Raw genomic sequence first — 21,457 nt, forward strand, 5'->3', positions numbered from 1 at the left:
TCCTAACCTTCCAGAGACTCAAAAACACCGGGAGGGCTTCAATTCCACTGGTGACAAAGAAATCGTACAGGCGTGTGCGGGGCCTTCAGGAATCTAGGTCAGGTGACACTCGCGAATTTCTTGCCTGCCTGCAATCTTCCATGTTCAAGGAGAGACCAGGGGCCATTCTCAGATTTGCTGGCAATCTTCACCCGCTGAACCTCTCCAAAGTTTGCAGGATCCCCCCGCCCCCCCCCGCCCCCCACCCCGCCAAAGTATCTACGTTCTTCAAAGCTTCTTTTTTTTCTGCCACCAAGGAGCCACGACCCATCAACAGCTCTCATCCTCATGAATTCTTCATTGGATTTTTTGGGTAGATGTGATAAAAAGCACACTTACCCGCCAAAATACATAAATAGAAGGATAAAGACGGCCAAGGAATTTGGAGGTAGGGGCTGGGCTTGTGAGTGTTTATATGGTCACATGTTAAAGAACAGCTTAAAGCTACAAACGATATAAATTGTGGTACTAACATAAAGAAAATAGACAAATCAGTCAATAAATTAGAAAGCCCGATGGCTTGATGAATGTTAGGACACTTGATTACGTATTTGGACACACTACTGGGAAAAATTAGTAATACCCTTAACAGAGAAGCTAACACATATACATGCTTTTTTGGTGCCAGGCACGAAGCATTATATGAATTAACTCAGCCCTGTCACTCGCCTTGTGAACTGGTACTGTTATATTCCCAGGAGAGAGAGGAGGAAACTGAGGCACAGAGAGGTTAAGTGACTTGTCCAGGGTCAAACAGCTAAAGAGATGAAAACAGGTTACGTGAAGAATCTCAGGTGGAACGAGTGTCTGATCCACGAACGGAGAAGACCTTCCCAAGCATAAAGATAGGGGCAGGAACGAAAATGCAGAAAATTAATGAAGGTGACTTCATGGAGAAATCGAAACCCGTTGAATCACCCACAAAAATGAAAACACCTGGAAGGGGGTGACAATTGACAGAACTGGAGGGAAAAAAAAAGTCTAACTTATGAGAGCAAAGGCTTCACGTATAATGGTTCATGTATAATGAACTCTTAGAAATTAATCAAAAACGTAGACACTCTAACAGAAAGAGTGCGTCAACAACCAAGTCATAAAAACAAAACCACACAAAGCGAGTAAGCATACAGCTAAAGAAATTCAGAGAAAATAGAGACAGAATTTATATTTTTCTCAAGGTTGGTGAAGATTTAAAGAGTTGGGATTGGCTAACACTGGGGAGAAGCAGTGAGTAGGGCATTCTCATGGACTTCTTCCAGAAGCGCGAATTGGTGTAACCTCATGGAAACAATTTATCACACGTATCCAAAATATTTCCATTAGCCAGGTAATGAATTCCTCTCCCGGCACTTTAACCTGAGGAAATAATCAGAGACGCACAGAGATTTACGTCGAAAGTGATCATTGCACAATAATAGGAAAACCAGAAATGACTTAAATAGCCAACAATGGAAAATCCATGAAATCAAATTAGGGCTAGTCTTACAATGGAATAGTTTGCTAAGGTCGTGTGTTTGAAAACAATTTCAGGATCAGAAAAATTATAGGAGACTATGTTGCTAAATGAAAAAAAGCAGTGTGTATGGTAAAATCTTAATCCCATAATTGTGTGTGTATGTGTGTGTGTGTGTGTCCGTCCAAAGACAAACGAAAAGGATACAAAGCAAATGTTTAACAAGGTAACAGTGATTATCCTCTAAGAGGTGGAATTAGGTGTTATCTAGTCTTTTCCAGTGGCTATAACCAAATACTGGGCAGCTTACACAACAGATATTTATGTCTCACAGTTCTGGAAGCTGGGAGTCCAAGATCAAGGTGCCAGAAGATTCTGTGTCTGGTGAGACCCCACTTCTAGTTCATAGATGGCCACCTGCTTGCTGTGCCCTCACATGGCAGAAAGAGACAAGGGAACTTGCCGAGGTGTCTTTAATAAGGGCACTAATCCCATCATGAGGGCTCCACCCTCCTGACCTAATCACCTTTCAAAAGTTCCACTTCCAAATGCCGTCACCTTGGGGGTTAAGTTTCAACATATGAATTTCAAGGGCACACAAATATTCTATCAATAGCAGCCATTTAATCTTTTTTTAAAATGTTTTTAAGTTGATTTATTTTGAGAGAGAGAAAGAGCAAGGGAGGGGCAGAGAGAGAGAGAGAGAGGGAGAGAGAGAATCCCAAGTAGGTTCCGCACTGTAAGCACAGAGCCCAACTCAGGGCTCGAACTCACGAACCTGTGAGATCATGACCTGAGCCGGAAATCAAGGGTTGGAGGCATAACCGACTGAGCCACCCAGGCGCTCCAGCCATTCAACCTTCTTTGCAGTTTTCTGCATTTTCCCAATTTTCTTCAACAAACACGGAGGTGCCTGTCATTTCTGCTGTTGACCTTGTGTTCCTAGCCCTCTGACCGCAAGGCACGTAGCAAGATTTTATTTTCTGGCCCTCCTCTGTGCTGGTAGGGCCATGTGACCAGTTCTGGCCAATGATTTTTGAGCATTGTGGCCCGTGGCACTTCCTGAGCTACAGCACTGAAATGCAGGTGTGAGACCAGTTATGTCTGGGATTGTGAACTCTCTGTCAGCCAGGGTCACACACGGAGTGACCATGACAAGCAGAGCCCTACTTGCTGATCCGGGACAGGTAGGTAGCGTAAATGAGAAATAAAAGTGTTCTTCTCCTTTTGCTTTTAAGCCCACTGAAGTTTGGGAATCGTTACCACGGCGTAACCTGGCTTACCCGAATTGGAAAAACAGCGTGTTGCTTTTCATGCCAAAAAACAACAACAACTAAGAATATTCCAAGAAGGAGGGGAGCCTGGGTGGCTTAGTCAGTTAAGCGACTGACTTCGGCTCAGGTCCACGATCTCGCGGTTCGTGAGTTCAAGCCCTGTGTTGGGTTCTGAGCTGACAGCTCGGAGCCTGGAACCTGCTTCGGATTCTGTGTCTCCCTCTCTCTCTGCCCCTCCCCACTCACCCTCTGTCTCTCTTTCTTTCTCAAAAATAAATAAACATTAAAACAAATTAAAAAAAAAAAGAATATTCCAAGAAGGAAAAAAAAAATATGCACATGCTATGTCAAAGACACTGTAGGATCTTGAAAAACATGAAAGCTGGCACGGCAGGAAAATGGCCCTTATCGCAGACTGAGACACAGTAAGTGTCTCAGGCAAAGCTGGACATAAAGTAACCCTAGACCAGAGGTTTTATGGTCTACACATTGGAATCCCCTGGGGGACTCAAAAAGTATTGTTGTCACCAGAGAGGACAACACGTCTAATGCCGAACCTATTGTAATTAATTTGGGAAACTATTACTATAGGTAATAATCATTCACGAAGAAAAAGAACGTTCCCGTGGTTGACAACTTGCAATTACCTGGCTTAAAACCGTGAGTCTCAACTGGGAACCGGGGGCAATTCCCCCCAAAAGAAAGAAAAGAAAGATGACAACGTCTAGAGACATTTTGGGGGGGTCACAACTTGAGGAGGGGAGTAGGGTGCTGCTGATACGTAGAGGGGACAGATCGGGAATGCTCTAAACGTCCCACTGTGCACAGGACGGTCCCCCACAACAAAGAATTGTCTGCTCCAAAGTAGCAGTCGTGCCAAGGATAACAGACTCTGCCATAGAAGTTGGGATGGGGACAGATTCTTGAAGTGGAAAGTCATGTCAGAAGCTCAGGCACGGCTTTTGGGGTCCTGCCCTTGCACTCCTGCTATGCCTGCCAGCTGTGGGAGGGGAGGAAGCCCCTGGGGCTGGCCCCGGGTTGCACGGTCACTGCTTCCCTTAAACCTCCCCCTGGATCCAGATCATCGCACACCAGGTATGCACTTGAGATTGCCTTTCGACTTGGAGGAGCCGTTCAAAAGTCTTGGCATCCGCCGGTGCTGAAAGTGTTTATAAGAGACTTCCTCGGGAAAGAAAGGTCATCCAGGGAAAACCAGAAACAGATTTCTTTTCTTTCTCTGGCTCACTTCCGCCAGGCACCTCCAAGAAGTTCACTAGCACCTTAGCCATGGAAGAGAAACATTTGAGAGAAGAGAAGAGGAAGAAGCTATTTACGCTACAAGAAAAACTGCTCCAAGGGTCAGCCCGGGTTGTGGTCTGCGGGGGAGAGGAGACAGGATTAAAGAACGGGGAAAAAAGAGAGGACAGAAAGAACAAAGGAGAGAGGGAGGGAAGGATAATAGATTGATAAATAAGTGAAAGGAGGGATGAGTGAGTGGTGAGATGGACAAATGTATAGGGGGGTTGGCGGGTAAGTAGATGTATGGGTGGGTTGGTAGATAGGCAGGTGAATGAATGGATGACTGCAAGGATGGATGGATGGATGGATGGATGGATGGGTGGATGGATAGAAGGAATGAAGGACAGGTGAATAAGAGCATGGATATATAGGAAGGTGAACGGGAGGTGAGTGTGTGGGTGGGTAGATGATGGGTGGACGAGCGGATAGATGGATTGATTCATCTCAAAGGCATTGTATGTCTGCCTAAGATTGTAGATGAGCGGTTCCTTAGCTGAATATGAAAGCTAGCACGTTTTTTTTGGTTCAGTCAGGGTTCCTGAACAGTGTCTTTCAATCTCGGCCACACATTAGAATCAGCTGACGAACTTACAAAAATCCCGTGGCTCAGAGGCCAATCCCTACGTCAGTTATGTCACAATCCCTGGGGACGACACCCACATCACTGCTTTTTTTAATCATCCCATGATTCAAATGGCAGCCAAGCTCGAGAACCCGTGTAAGTTCAAAAGGCAATGTAACTCGGCCAGACCCAAACACCTGCACTTGCTTATTTCTTGGCTGAGCCCAGGCTCCCTTGGAGTTACTTGCTTCGCTTTGGTGAATTCTGTGTATGTAGCCAGACGTGGGTGTCAAACTTGGGTTGGTATCTGCCCCCTTATCAAGACTCTGTGTGCCTTTTGTCCATCTGCAAAATGGAGCCCATGAAAGTAAAGGCATACACCTGATAGAATTTTTCAAGGAGCAAAGCAAACAATGCCTTGCGTATTGTAAACACTTCCGTGTTTACCCTTATGAAGATAATAGCAATGCAATACCTCCCAATTCGTAGATACAAATAATAATCACTTACAGCAGGTATTATTCGTGTACTTTATGCCAGGCATTGTTCTAAGATCTTCACATTTCATAGGTATTGCCTAATTCAGTCCTCGGAGAACCTCAGTGAGTTAGGTACTATGACTCTTCCCATTTCCCAGATGGATGGGGAAAGGTTGAGTCACTTGCATTTTGCACACACAGCCAGTCCCGATGAAGCGGGGACCTGAGCCCAGGACGTGTGGCTGTTGGTCCGCGTTACTGGGCTCCTCCCTCCCTGGTGCCACCCGGCCCCAGCACTGAGAACTCATAGGGGTCTCCCCTGATTTCTCCAGATGGGCAGACAGAGGCTCAGAGGGGAGAAACGACGTCCCGAAGTCTCACGGCCAGTTACTGAGGGAGATGGGCCATTTGTCCAGCCCCAAATCCCCAGAAGTCTCCTGCTATGCAAGAGTGTGAGTGGCCTTTGAAGTGTCCCTCAGGTCTTTGAGGCCATTTCTGACTTTCAGAACTTTCATGAACCTTCATGTGCTTCTAAGAGGTCCTTTACCGCCCTCACTCACTTACAGGGATGTTTATGAAGCACCTACCCTGCACCAGGAACCGTGCTAGGTGCCAGGGACGAATCATGAGCGGACCCGACATTCCTCTGGCCTTAAAAGAAGTTGCCAGGGCTCAGCAGGTCCCGGCAGGCATCGCGAGGCTGAAGTCTGGGCTGCAGGGCAGGCTGCTGAAGTGCGTGAAAATCCGGGAGCAGAGAGATGGCCCTTTGAAGCATCGGTGCTCCGCTCTGGCCCAGACTCCCCGCATCACTATTTCACCCGCCCCACTCTGACCTTGGCAGACCCCCATCGCGGCCTCATGGTCGACCCACCTGCAGAGGGGAGAGGAAGAATTCTCTGGCATCTCCATTTTCTCCTTTATGACATGTATGAGATCTCCTTCGTGAAACCGTGGAAACAGCATGCAAGGAAATGGGAAAAGCATCCCCCCTCACTGAACTACCAGACAGAATCCTGCGTTCGGGGGGCCTTCCGCGCCAACCTTTGTTTGGCGGAGCTGGGGAAGGGTCAGCCACAGCAGGTGTCCGAGTTTGACTGGCGATGTGTTTGCTCTAGATTTAGCAACGATCACTTCCCGCCCCGCACCTCCGCTTTCTCACTTTGGGACGGAGCCAGCGTCCCCTTCCCTCCTTGCAGGGCCGTTTGATACAGAGTGTGAAATAAACGCGTGTAAATCTAACGCCTGGGGCCCAGGGCGCAGGCTCTGTATTATTCCAATGACTCCCGCTTTTGGAGGTGCAGAGGAAAGCGGGGTCAAGGACCTAGGTCCCCCACTTACTAACCGTGAGACCCTGGGCTTAAAACACTTAACCTCCCGAAGCCCCCAACTCCTCATCCGTATCCTGGGGATGATAAGTAATAGTTGTTAGTATGGTAGTTATTAAACACCTACTTCATGGCAAGTCTGCTTCTGACTTAGATTTTGGGGGTGCAGAAGGTGTCACAGGGCTGGGGAAGGAAAGATCCCCACCACCCTCCTTTCCTTAAACCTTTGCCAGCCTGTGGCTGACCAGCCCGCGGAGACATCCTCACATCCGCCCCGGTGGGTTTTCGCTGGTGTAGGCGAGTGAGACCCACCCTTCCTCCTCCTCCTGCTCCTCCTCCTTCTCCCCCCCTCCTCCCCCCCCCCCCCCGCCCCACGCTCCCCCTCCCTTCCCACTCCCAGAGACTTGGCTGGCTCCGAAGCTTCCAGACAGAGGAGCTAAACACGTTAGCCGACAGACTAGCAAGACACAAAAGGCGGCAGGAATCAAATAAAACAAAAACGCAGCCGAGTCACAGGTCAGTCCTGTATAAATATTTATGCTGAAGGAAAAGTTGGTGCCTGAGTAATGACCTTGTGGCTGGTATTAATAGAGATAATGTGTGTCTCTAGAACATGCCGCCAGAAAGGGAAAGGGGGCGGGCATGGGAGGGGGCGAGAGCAAGAGCCGGGAGGTTATAAATCTTCATGCCAAGCCGAAGCCCCTGCTGACCTTTCTACCTTTATCTCCCGTCCCCTCCAGCGCCCCCCCCCCCCCGCCCCTTCCCTGCGTCTATATCTTCAAATCTATTTCCCCTCCTTCTCGGCCATCAGGGCTCCACACAGCCATTCACTCGGGCATCAGCCGTGGTCAGGGCTGATCCCTGTCATCCGAGTTGGTGCCTGGGCACCATGCGGGGTACGCCCTGGGTGTTTAATAGGGGTTCAAGAGAGCTGATCGAGCCTCGCCTCTGTTGCCGATTCCCGGCGCCACGTATGGGGCTGGTTTTATCTTTTGATGGTTTCCGGCCTCCTCCCTTCTCCGATCCAGCCAGCTATTGGTTGGCGCTCTCTCTCTCTCGGAGCTGAGCGGAACCTTCCAACTGCAAACCTGACGGGGCCCCTCCGTCTTCTGCCAAAGTTCTCTCTGTGGCTCCCGCGGTCTTGAGATCAGATCCCAGCTCCTTAACCCAGCATACTGGAAGCTTCCGGACCTGGCTCCCGCTCACCTTGTCAGCCTGCACCCCGCCCCCCAGCCCGTCCCTCCCCGGTTCCCCTCCCCAGCAATGCCGAATTGCTCACGGTTCCCAAGAAGCCCTGTTCTTTTCTCACGTCCAGGCCTTCCCGCTTGCTGCTTCCTTCCCTGTGCTATGACTTTTCTGCATCTCTGGATTGGGTTCCTTCCTCTGTGCCTTTGTATTCTTCTCTTAGGCGGCTCCCCTTCCCCCAGGAAGCCTTCCCCGCGTTAGATGCCCCTTTTATCTCCTCCCATAACACCGCGCGCCTCTCACCGACACACCCCTTACCCTTTCAAGAGTCGCTGTCATCTGGCTTGTCTCTCTCAGGCCCTTTGAGGGCCACGGGGGCAACCAAGTGACATCGCTACAGCCCCACAGGCGTCAACGCAGAGCCCAGTGTGTGGCAGGTGCTCAGAAAGTGTTCATCAGGTGAGTCACAGGGGTGGGACCGCGGGCTCCTTCTGCTTGAAAAATGAAGCGGGCTCAGACTCCCCCGTCTGGGACACATTCCTCTGCCTGAAACCATAATGGAAGAAGCAGCCATTCGAACGCTTGATCTTGACGGTCCTGGGCCGTGTAAGGTCTGGGCGACACAAGGGAAAAAGGAGCTAGGAGTCACCCGCCGCCTCTGTGTGCCTGGCCCTCAGCACGGGTGGTTCCCCCTTAATCTTCAAGGCGGCCCTGGAGTGTGGAAAGCATCACCCCCATTTTCCAGGTGAGGCATCTGAGGCTGGTAAGGGCCTAGAGTTGACCCGGCTTGGGGGGACACTAGGCCCAGGCTTTCTTTTACAGCCTCTTGCCTTGTTGGGGACCACCTCTGATTATCACCTACTAGAAGGGATCGTACCTTTTCTCTTTTCTGTCTCCTCTATCCCACCCATCCGGGTACCAAGCTGATGGTCAGATCTTGTCGTAGCTTTAGATATGGCCGCTACGAGTGGGCCAACTGACTTGGACGTGGGTTGAAAGACCAAAGCCAGGAACAGCTGAGTGAGGCCCAGAGGAAGGATACCTGGCCATCACAGAAGCTTCTGCGGAGAAGGCAGGGAGAGACATCGTCCACGGGTGTTCACAGCGTCATTCCACAACAGCCAAGAAGTGGAAACAACCCCAATGTCCATGTTGATGGACGAATAAACAAAATGTGCTCTATTGATACGGCAGACCATGACTTACCCTGAGGAAGCAAGGAAATTCTGATACATGTTCCTTGGTTTGACCAACCTTGAAAACATCGTGACCCACATGGAAGAAAAAGGAGGAGAAAAGGAGGACCCGCCCTCTCTGCCTCATTGCCGGGACAGCCTTCTCCTGCTCTGACTGGAATCAGCAGCCCTCTTGGTCCCCAGGCCTCGGGCGTCTAACTGGAACCACACGGCCCCGCTCCCCGAGTTTCCAGCTTGCGGACGGCAGTCTGCAAGACCTCTCAGCGCCCCACAAACGCGGCAGCCAATTCCTTACGATAAATCACACGGAGAAGGGGCGATGGAGACTTCGTGCTTACTGGGTGCAGAGTTCCAGCTGGGATGACGGAAACCTTCTAGACACGGATGCTGCCGATGTTAACACCACGACGTGAACATCCCTCACGCCACCAAGTTTCAAGAGTGCTTTCCCCTTGAAAACAGCCCTCGTAAAGGACAAAACCCACAGCAAACTTTTTGCAAAATGTAACTTCGCCACCACTTGTCCTTAAGGTAGACATATCTTACGTGTTAATAACACTCCAAGCATCCAAGAGCACGTTATCAATGGGTCACCGTTGCAACTCCCGGGACGTAAGGAGTTTGTGGCGGGAATCGTGCATAACGTGGCCCAGTTGTCAGGTGCGGGGAACACAGGGAAGCCTGACTCCTGACTGATTACAGATTCACACCGTCTCCACCCAAAAGTCACCATGACACCTGACGTCACCCATGGTGCCACCAACCCGGTTAGGGTTTTGCCTCCTCGCGATGCTTTCTGGCACCCGGCCTCGGGAGTTGTCCGATTCCGGGGACGTGGTGGGTAACGTGAGCAGCAGGGACATCCGGCTCCCACAATTCATCATCTGAACCGGCACAACAGACAGAGGCCTTTGTAGACGCTTATCTTGCAAGGACACCTGGCCTCACGTGGTGTGGCCCGGCATCCACTTCAGTGGGGGCGGGGAGGGTCCTGTACCTGTGGAGTCAGCCCTTCACCATGGTGCCATCCACCCAGCTCCCCTGATGCTAGATTCCTTCTCCGTGAGGCTGGCAAAAGGCATGAGCTCACCGTCGACTTCCATCAGGGCTGGGGCTTCGGGAGACAGTAGGTCAACCCACTTCTTTTCAATAAAATTCCCCATGCCTTCTTTGCCCGCAGGGCACGCCAAAGGTGCCAAGCGCGGAGCTCAGAAAGCGCAACACTCTGACTTCAAAAATCGCTGTGTCAGGTCCTCTCACACCAGCTCAAAACAACAGGGAGGGGGAGGATGTACAGAAGCTACAAATGGAAGCAGAATCTCTTAGGACCCAAAGCAGTTTCTCAATTCCCATCTTGTCTCCCATCCGTTATTTTCCTCTTTTATCTTTCTCCTCCTCCCTTCCTTCCTCCCACCTTCCTCCCCCTCCTCCTCCTACTTTTCCTTCCCTTTCCCCTCTCTCCCCCTCCTTCTCCCTCTCCCTCTCTTTCTTCCCATCCTGTCCCCGTTTGCTGTGTCCACCCCCAATCTGCTTCATCACGCTCAGCTCTGGAACTTTCTGCCCTTCACTAGGTTGCCCCAGTTGGCTTCCACCTGCCCCAGCCTCCGCTCAGCCTCTGCCCCGCCCCACACTTGGCGCGGCGAGCCCAACTTCCCAAGAGATAATCCGGTGGACTCAGTCTCAACCCTGCTCATGGGTAAACCTACTGATTGGCTGCCCTTGATCAGGTGCTCACCTTTCATCCAATCAGTAACGGTAGAGGGAACGAAGGGCGTGGAGTCATGTGATGCCCAACATGGCCACCTACAGCGCAAGGACTCAGGCCGGGATGGTTTCCTTTAGAAGGGTGGCAGGCACGGCGGGCATGCCCCCTATGTATCCGCTTTATAAGTGAGGACTGTGTCCCAGAGAACGGAAGTGACGTGGATAAGAACATGCCCGTTAAGCTGTAAAATAATATATATATTATTTATATGTAATAAATACATATATCTATTATTTACATATCTATTATTTATATGCAAGAAACATGTTATTTACATATAATAGACATTATATATTATTTACATATAATAAATATACATTATGTATTATTTATATATAATAATATCTATTATTTATATATAATAAATATCTATCCTTTATATATAGTAAATATCTATTACATACATTATTTACATATAATGAATAAATATATTATACATATAATGTCATTATTATCCCAGGTCACCTTGCTACTTATTAAAAGGATTTTATCTGGGGCGCCTGGGTGGCTCAGTCAGTTAAGTGTCCGACTTCGGCTCACGTCATGATCTCATGTCTCGTGAGTTCAAGCCCTGGGTTGGGCTCTGTGCTGACAGCTCAGAGCCTGGGAGCCCGCTTTGGATTCTGGGTCTCCCTCTCTCTCTGCCCCTCCCCCGCTCATTCCCAATCTCTCTCTCTCTCTCTCTCTCTCAAAAACCAATAAGCATTAAAAAAAATTTTTTTAATACAAAGTGGCCCCGCGAGGTAAAGTGGCTAATATTTGGTTCCGAGCTCTAGCAGACATATTTTCCAAAGGGAGAGGGAAAGGAAAGGATGTTTTTCGAGGGCCAAGTACATGGCCGGCCCTGTACGATGTGGTGTCTCATTTAGTCCTCATAGCTCTGTGAGAGACTTGTTATCATTCCTTGTTCTATGAGATCACACAGTATAAGAAGCAGATATGTTAGGGTGTCCTGCGGGTGTCCCCTCCTACCAGAGGGAGGCATGCCCGGACACATGTTCCCTGCTTCCCTCAGGTGCTGGCGTTTGTGCCCCTCCCCCACCCTCGATTCTCCCGGCCCATATCCTGGGACCACGAATACCTCATGCTTTATGTTGTCACCATCGTCGCTGTGAAGGATCCAACTGTGCGGCTGATCTCTAATGTAAGGTTAATGCCTAATTCGCTCCTGTAACGTTTCTTTCCTGGATAATTCATGATAGGTCATTAACAACAGCCAGGGCGAACGGAGGGGCATGTTCATCACCATAAATCAGAGGCCTAAAAACATCATAGAAACAGGAAAATGTATGTATTATTCAGGTCAAACAAAGAGCCAGGTCTGCTTAAGGCTCCGCAATGCTCTTCTGATCCCGAGGTCAAGGGACCAAGCACACGACTGGAAGGAATTTTTGCTAAGAGCAGAAGCAGGCTGCTCCGGGCCAACCTGTTAAACTTCTGACTCCCGAGGTAGAAAAGCCCTTCTGACTACCAAGTGACGCGTATCTATCGCGTCAGTAAATAACTGCCATGTGTAGAGCATATACAGTGTCCCAAGCTCTGTGTGTGTGTGTGTGTGTGTGTGTGTGTGTGTGTGTTTTCCATGTATCAGTTAGCTATCGCTGCATAACAAACTACCCCCAAACCCAGTGGCTTTTTATGAGTCTAAGATCTAGCTGGTTGCTGCTGCTGACCTGGGCCAAGTTCATCTGATGTCAGCTGGGTCCTCCCATGCATCCGCGTGCAGCTGGTAGGTTGGCGAGGGGCCGCTACTGTCCCATGACCTCATTTACATGTCTGGCTATTGATTGCTTGTTCGGGTACCGGGGGTGACCGGGCCACACGTCTCACAGCGAGGTCAGCGTCCCAAGAGTTAGATTAGAAGCACGCAAGACCTCTTGAGGCCTAGACCCGGAGCTGGCATGCTGTCACATCTATAGTATTTTAGGGGCCCCGAGTCATAAGCTCAGCTTAGATTCAGGGGCGGGTGAGTAAATCCACCTTTTGATAGAAGGAGCTTCAGAATCACTGCAAAGAGTGAAAGAAAGGTGGAGAATTGCATTTCTGCAAGTATTCTACCACCACCCATTTTTCCTTGTAACAAACCGCGTATGCCTTCTTCCAGCAAATATTTATTGAGCACCTACTGGGTGCCAGGCACTGTTCAAGGTGCTAAGAGCACAGGCGGGGCACTAAAGAGAGTATCTACTCACGTGGAGCTTAATTTTTGTGGAAAGTAAGCGACAAACGGCAAACAAGTGAATCAATGCACACCTAAGACACTTTTAGATGGTGTTAAATGCAGGCATGGAAATATAACTGAGTGACTGCTTAGTCGTTGTTCAGAGGCGGTTTTTGACGGACTGGTCAGGGAGGATCTCTCTGAGGAGGTGCTGTCACACCTGAGATCTCAATGGTGAGAAGGAACCAGCTGTGTGCAACTGGGAGCAGAACATTCTAGCAGGAAGAAGAACGAGTGCCAAGGTCCTGAGGCAGGACGGCCTCAAGGAATAAAAAAGAAGCCCGTGTGGCTGGAGCGCAGTAACCGAAAGAAGAGATCTCCAGATGAAGTCCAGGAGGGAAGCAGATCTTTGGAGGGAAGCACAATGACGTGTGAGGAAAATAAAACTCACAAAAGGCAGTGCCTTGCCCAAAGAAGGTCATGAAGATAGCTAGCGAGAGGCAGAGCCGGGGTTCGAACCAGGGACCGTCGGAATTCAAAGTCACACTCTGCACTGCCCCAGCCTGCCTCCCAGGATGAAGACCGAGCTGGGACTTTTTCAGGTGGACAAATGAGACCTCACCCGTCGGAGGATGTAATGACAACACCCCTGCTGGCGGCCGACGATGGCCAAAACTCAACACTTTGGCTCAGTCTGCTAACCTCACTTCCGGCAGGCTCTGCTCTACGGGGCTCCTCCAGGAGCCTCCGGACAAGCCCACGCACCGGAGAGCCTCGTGACAAGCTGACCTACAACAGCATCCACAGGCGCCTGCCCAGAGGTGAGCACTTCTCATCGGCTCCATTGTTTCCAGATGATTCCGTTCTTCTCCCCATCTTGTTTTTTTTTGGGGGGGGGAGGGAGCACCTCCCTGCCCCCTAATCATACTCCACCAGAAACCTTTACAACCTTCATTGTTAGAAGCTCTGCCCAGGAGGGGGTGGGGGTGGGGAAGACAAGACGGACAGACTGATAAACCCTGCACAAGATCAAGAAGGTCCACTTCAAGAATTCGGCCATCTTACTTGTTGGACAAGCACATGCAAAGAGCGTGGTTTAAAATATGACATTCATTTATGCCACGTATCTTTTATTTTTTAACGTTTATTTATTTTTGAGACAGAGAGAGTCAGAGCATGAACGGGGGAGGGTCAGAAAGAGAGGGAGACACAGAATCTGAAACAGGCTCCAGGCTCTGAGCTGTCAGCACAGAGCCCGACGTGGGGCTCGAACTCACAGACCGTGAGATCGTGACCTGAGCCAAAGTCGGACGCTTCACCGACTGAGCCACGCAGGCGCCCCATATGCCAAATATCTTAATGGAGCACCTACCGTGGGTCAGGGACTGGTCTAGCAGTGGGGACAGAGCAGTAGGCTGGGCCCACATGCTTTGCCGAAGTCCCAAACGTAGGACACGCAAGGTGGTCATAAGTGGGGGCGGGTGGTTCCTGCAGGTGGGGGGTAGGTGATCAGGGAAGGCTTCTCGAAAAGAGGCTCTATGGGTAGGAACTTGACAATGAGGCAGAGAAGCTCACAGCTACCTGCAAGAGGAACAGGAGTGCGCTCAGACTCTTCTAGAACGTTAGCGAGACCAGTGTGGCTGAACCAGAGTGAGCAAAAGGGGAGTGGCCAGAAATGAGGTCAAAGAGGTCAGGGGAGCCAGAGTTTGCAGAGCCCTGCGGGCCACGGTAAGGGCTTTGGCCGTCACTCAGGGGGAGACAAGAGCCCTTGGGAGGTTCCGAGCAGAGGAAGGACACAGCGTCGCTTGTGTTTTCAAAGCGTCCGCTGGCTGCTATGATAAAAGCAGAGACTTCAGGGGCAGAGGCCAGGGAAAGCGAAGAGCCCTTTGAGGAAGCCTTCGCATTTCCTCAGGGGCGACACGATAGGGGCTCGGATTTGGGAGGAGCAGGTGGAAAGCGGTATCTGAGTGAGCAAGTCGGGTAGTCAGCAAATCCTGCACAATGAATAATTTAATCGCAACGACGGGGAGAGATGTGAGAGAGGCACAGGATGCTATAAAAATGTACAACGAGGAGACTGGCAGTTGGTTTCCTTGGGAGGACGCAGATTAGGCAGGGAAGGCTTCCCAGAAGAAGGGGCATACCAGCTGCCTATCGAAGGATGAGTCGAGCTAGTTAAGTGAAGACGCGGGGAGCCTCCCGCAGAAGGGACAGCATGAGCCAAAGTCCTGGGGCAGGAAGGCGGTTTGGAGGTCGGCAACAACATGCTCTTCCTTCGGTGATGTGCCACCCTGTTTGTTTGCCTGTGAAATAATTAATGATTCAGACGCTTCATAGCAAAAGGCCCACGCTGGCTCCACACCGCTATGAGCACTGTTTTATTTATTTTTTTCCTCCTCCCCCGGAGGCAGTTAAGGAGGCCCCGGACCTAGTAAACGAGTCGCGAGGACCGCTTGGACCGGCTAGGTTGGGGCGAGATTAATAACGACGGTGTGGCTTTGACCTGTCCAGAGTTGAGTCCCCTCACGGGGAAGGACCTGGCAAACACATCTTTGTCCCAAATCCCTGCCCCTGGAGACAGCCAAGCTGCTTTATTGAGCTTAGCAGGTGTGGGGGAGATGGCAGGATGGCCCCTCGAAGGGGGAATCAAGATTAAGCACATAAGCTGGCCTTTTAAAAGCTTAGCGGGCCTTTCCAATTGGATCTCAAATGGACCACACTTGAGAAATTAAATAAACAGCATTTGTCAAGGGCTTTTGTGGGCTCCCAGCTGTATTTATTTATAGGTCGGTCTGTTATTTATGGGTGCTCGTGCTCCATATAAAAGCTTTGTCAGAGAAAAGTGGTAGGAGGGGGTGGAGGGCTTTAATGCTTACCGGGACACTTACGTATTCGCTCCAAGGAGCTCAAACAATGAGCCTTGCCTGCTTTCATCCCACAGAAGCTGGTGCTCGAACCCATCAGGGCGGCCTTCCTGGAAACGCTGGACCCCTGGGTGCCGCCGCCCCCCACCCCGCCCCGCCCCCAACCGGTCAGAGGTCCCCCCGGAGACCCGCGAGGCCCAGTTCCCAGAGAAAAGTTGAAAATCTGAGGTCGGTCACGTCTTTGATTCATTGTGACTTCTGACTCAGAGCCGGGAAGCCCCAAGAGCGAAGAAGCCCCGGGAAACACCACCAGCGGCTCCTTGCACGAAGAGAGCGCCCGAGAGGCGTTGCTCAACGAATCGCGAGTGACCGTACGCTGTCCCCATAGTCATGAAACTGAACAATGAGGTAGACCTCAAAGAAGTCACACGGGGTCTCTTGGGGGGGGGGGGGGCGGAAAAAAAGTTGGCCATGCCTGTCTGGGGCCTGCGCTGTTCGCAGCTTGAGCTTGGTGTGTGTATATATATATTTTTTCTTTTTTTTTTTTTTCTAAAAATCCATCCAAAGGAGAATTCCAAGCACAAAGGCAAAAAAAGAGGGAAGGAGAGGAGAGGGAGGAAGGGAGGGAGGAGGGGAGGGGAGGAGAGAGAGGAAAGGAAAAAAACTTCACGCAAAAAAAAAAAAAATGAGGTGCAACATTGTTTGCGACAGTGAAGAATTAAAAAAAAAAAAAAATGGGCTATTAACCCGGGAGGACTGATTGACTTCCGTACACCCCAGCACTGGTGAGTTACTACACGTTTGTTCGGAAGAGTCTACACAACAATACAGAAGTGGCCGTGTTAAAATACTACAGGAAAAGGCAGGAGGCAATATTACCTTTGTAGTATTATTAAAATCATGCGATGGTTTTTAACTATCAGAGATAAAAACCTCAAACGAAAGCCTTCTAAAATGTTAAGAGTGGTTACGTTTGGATGCAAGAACCGTCATTTTTAAAGATTTCTTCTGTTTCTCCAGGCCCCTGGGTGGCTCAGTCGGTTGAGCATCCGACTTCGGCTCAGGTCGTGATCATGATCTCACGGCTGGTGAGTTCGAGCCCCGCGTCGGGCTCTGTTTTGACAGCTCAGAGCCTCGAACCTGCTTCGGATTCTGTGTCTCCCTCTCTCTTTCTCTCTGCGCCTCCCCAGCTCATGCTCTGTCTCTCTCTCTCTCTCTCCTTCAACAATAAATACACATTAAAAAAATGTTGTGTTTTCTAAATTTCCCACTTTTTGGTAAAATTACATGCCAATTTGGTGATCAAAAAATCATACTTGCTCAATTCGTCATTTACTAAATAAATAGTATTTTCCTGCCACAAGAAAAGGCTCTTTTATTTTTTTAAAGTTTATTTATTTTGAGAGAGAGAGAGAGAGAGAGCACAAGCCAGGGGGGGAGGGGGCAGAGAGACAGGGAGAGAGAGAATCCCAAGCTGTCAGCGCACAGCACAACTCGGGGCTCGATCCCCCGAAACCGCGAGACCTTGACCTGAGCCGAAACCAAGCGTCGGACGCTTAATCGACCGAGCCACCCAGGCGCCCCAAGAAAAGCCTCTTTTAAAGGCCTCCCAAGGAGAGGTAATCCACTAGGTGTTTTCCATTGGTGCTGTTATGAAAAGCGTCGACATGTTGCATAGTCCTTCATAACCCTTTTAGCATCTCGGAAGCAAAAGAGATGTCCACAAGGTATGAAAAAACGTCAGAAGCGCAAAGTTATCTTTTCAATAAACAGAAACAGGGCTGCTTTTTCCATGTCTCTTTCCCCCTTGTCCTATTTATATACATCACCCTCCTGGCCACACACAACCTTCACAAGCCTGCTGATGGTCGAAATATTTAAGCAAGAAGATAGTACGCATGTCAGGCACTGGGCTAAGTGCTTTATACCCATGGGTCATTAACACTCCCCCTCCGTCCAGTGAGGTCGGCGCTCTTTCCCCATTTTACAGACGAGAAGACAGACCAGTAAATCGTCGTGACCCCTCGTGGCACGCTCACCTTGGAGCTGGCCCCGGGTCTCAACCCATCCTTGCGCCAACTCCCCGGCTGGTCCACGATCGTGCCCATTTTCCAGAGGAGAACGCTGAGGCTCAGAAGCATCAGATGTCGAACCAGGCTCACTCCGCTCCTTGGTAGAGGCACGTCTCTCATTTAACACTTTCTCCGCCCCCGGCCCCGAACCCCCAAGTCCTATGGGCACGTGTTGACACTTTGCAACTGGTCCCCCCCCTTTAAAACGGGGGAACATCCTCTGATACGTACCCTGGCTGCTTCTCGCTGTCCCCCAGGCCCGCGCCCTGGCCTCCCGGAGAACAGCCAAGGACGAGGAAGAGCAAATCATGTCAAGGGCACGGAGAATGACCTCGAGGGGGGCAAAGCCGGAACGCTCACCAGCGTGGCTTAGACCGGCGGGGCCCAGGCCTGAAGATCACCCGCCACCGAGCCGGAGAAGAGCTTTGGAGCAGCGCGAGCTCGAGGGATGTGGGCATCGCTCGCTTTCCCGCTACCTCCCCGAAATAATGGCCGCTGTCTGACCAGCGGCCCTCACCATACTTCGGCCCTTGGCGCACGCGGGTGGGAAGCCATAAAGAGAAACCGCCAAGGAGGCAGAGAAAAGTTGGTGCCCCCAATCGCGTCTGGGCGGAAAAGCTGTTCTTCATCCAGAACGTCACAGAACGTCAGCCCTGCCCTCCGAGGCCTCGGGGAAGCCGAAAGTGTGGCGTTAGGGGCGCATCACGTGCAGCGGGGGGTTTGCCTGCCTGCCTCATGGGGACCCCCTACCTCGGACAGTAGATGTCCTTACCGTAAGGGCAGAACCATAGCAAGCTGGGCTCTTTGGGGGAGAAAAGGAAAGTGGGGAGCCAGGGACACATCTGTGAGTCATTTGAAGTGAGCACATACTCTCTGGGCATGGAGGGTGGAGGGGGGCTGGGGCAGTTGGTTTCCATTAAGCTTGGTAGCTTGAGAATTCCCCGCGTGTGGATGCGTGCCGGCCCCAGGCCCGTCCAGGGGGCCAGAGCGTCAGAGCCCCCGATGCTGCCTGGAAACGTCCCTCCTCCTCCTCCCCACCCCCCCCCCCGGCCACTGTCGCAGGGGGACCCCAGTGTCTCCCCTGGGCCTGGAGACGGAGAAGCAGCCAGGAGGCCTGGGGACGCCGGGCCCTCCCATCCACCCCATTTTCCAAGACCCCTAATTAGGTATTTACATGACAGGCCAATTATGGCCCTGAAAGAGTGGTTACAGGCCATGGGGTAATTAGTGACATTTTTAAAATACATTTTCAACCGCACAAAACCATGTTTACACAATGTCAAGGAACTGGCTTCAGACCGCAGAAGTGAAAAGAACCTTGCAAAGGCAGAAAGAGCTCGGCCGTGGACTGTGAAGGGCGCCCGCGTTCTCTCCGATGTGGGGGCTGATCCGAGCGAGGGTCATCTTCCCGACCCCTGGAATCCAGGGGACCCACTGCGTGCGGGCGCTTCCCTGGGAGCTGGGCTTACAGGACGGACCGCAGACCAGCCTCTTGCCTGGAGGAGCCCACGGCTCTGAGCCGTACTGTGGCCGCGACCACGTGGCTGTCCTCGTCACTTGGCAATTCATTCAACAAACGCTGATGAGACCACCTCCCGTGCGCCCAGGGGAGGCAAAAGGAGCCTCCTGAGGACCTTGCGGTTCTGGATTCTCTTGGGAGTCTTTCTGTCATTGGCATCTCCTTGCCGCCACGTGCCGAGCGCCGCTCAAGGCTCAGGGAACCCGCGATCCGACGCAGATCTGGATGCTTCCCAGGCTCACGGTCGTTGAGCGGCTTTGGGGGTATGATTAGCAGTTTGTCCGCGGGTTCGTTCATTCGCTCACCCGTTCACGATCGGGCCGAGTTCCTCCTCTCTGCGACAGAGACAAAGCTGACCGTGGAGGACTTGGAAATACACATGGGAGGTCTGGTCCCTGGGCTCAGGGAAAGTGGGTCCGTGGTGTCAGCAGAGTGGCTGAGTCCTGTGCTGGGGAAGCCGAGAGGGGAGTTCGGCTCTGCCTGGGAGGCAGCCCTGAGTGGGGCTGAGTCTCAAACAGCGATTCGTAGGTGGTCAGGCGAAGAGGGGTTAACCGGTCCCTGGGCAGAGCGTGAGCAGAGGCACAGAGGCGAGAAAGACGGGGTTGGGGGGGGCCGGAAGGACCTGGTCAGAGTGGCAAGAGATGAGCTGGAGAGGTGAGTGGATCCAGGCCACGGGGGGATGGGAAGGGCCCGGTGCTGGGCCACAAAGTCGCTCCTGGAATCTCCCAAAGGAGTGGGGATGGCGGTGGGGCACTGCCGGGAGGGCACAGAAAGCCACGGGTCACCTCGCAAACCGAGGAGTGTCTGGGCAAGGTGTCGTGGTCAGCACAGAGGCTGATGCGGGGCTTGAGCTCATGATCCACGAGATCATGACCTGAACCGAAGTCGGACGCTTAACCGACTGAGCCACCGAGATGCACCCCCCCCCACCCCGACTTCAGTTTTTCCATCTGGAAAATGGGGCGCTCACCACCTGCTACATAGACCTGTAATTATGGTAGCAGAAGGTAATAACACCCTATTCATTTAGGTGATACTATCGACATTAACTATGATCACTAATGCTTTTCAGCCCTGTTTATCCTATTCTAAGTTTTTTATGTATATGACTCACTGGATCCTTATAGAAGCTCCGTGAAGTGTTCCACACGACTTGGCCCCGTTTTCCAGATGAGGAAAGTGAGGTCCAGAAAGGTCAGCGACTTGGCCAGGGACACAGATCTGAACCTCAGTCCCGTCTAACTCCAGATGGCTCATGCTCTTACATCCCTCCCTCACCACGCACCACGCAAATCCTCGCGTGAGGCCCAAGTCCCCAAATCTGTCCAACGTGCATACACGGCATCACGTGTCACCCGCTGTTACTCCGTCTCCTCGACCACAGCTGTGCGGCCGCCTCCAGAGCAAACCTCAGCCTTGCCCAGGACCCCAGCCAGTCCCCGGCCTGAGATGCCTGCCCCGCTCCTTCCCGCCCATGTAAACTCTTTGCGTTCTTGAAAGTTCCGTCCAAAGGCCGTCTCCCGCAGGGAAACTTCCCAGGGTCCCCGGGTCCCTCCTCACAACTGTCATGGCACCACTTACCTTCAACCCCACCGACGCTTGCTTTCCTGTGGGGATCTCGTGTGCCTATATTTTACTTCCCTGCCTTGATTATGTCTCCCCATGTCTTACGTGGAGGAGACCCTCCTGAACTGCCAGCTAGCAAGGAGCTGTTCTGTGCCAGCTACGAGAAACAAGTCTGCAAACGCGACAGGCAGTGTCCCCGTCCTCATCAGAGAGACCGGGTCACAGACAAATAAACACGTAAGGACGTTTCACGTCGCGAGCATAAAAAGGAGGTGAATTAACTCCGTATAATGAACCATGACTGGGGTAAGGGGGACCCTCTTTAAACAGGGTGTTCGGGGAGGCCTCTCTGACGTGGCGATATATGAGCCGAAGCCTTCAACAATCAGAAGAGTCAGCCGTGGAAAGAACTTGACAAAGGGAGTCCCAGACAGAAGGAAATGGCCGATACAAGGGTCCTGAGGCAGGGACGAATAGAGCCCTTCAGGAAAGAAGGGAGCCGTGGCTGCAGCATGGTGAACCTGAGAGGACGGAGGGGAGATAACGTCCAAGAGCCGGACGCAGGCCAGGGCACGAAGGCCCTAGAGACGTGCTCGAGCTTATTTTAAGGGGAGTTGGGCCCACAGATCCTTCCCCTTTGAGGCGGCTCATAAACTGAATGGCAGACGGTTGCAGGAACATGCCGGCCCTATCTCTTG

This window comes from Panthera pardus, unplaced genomic scaffold (assembly GCF_024362965.1).
Source record: "Panthera pardus isolate Hobbes unplaced genomic scaffold, ASM2436296v1 HiC_scaffold_15, whole genome shotgun sequence".
Taxonomy (NCBI): domain Eukaryota; kingdom Metazoa; phylum Chordata; class Mammalia; order Carnivora; family Felidae; genus Panthera; species Panthera pardus.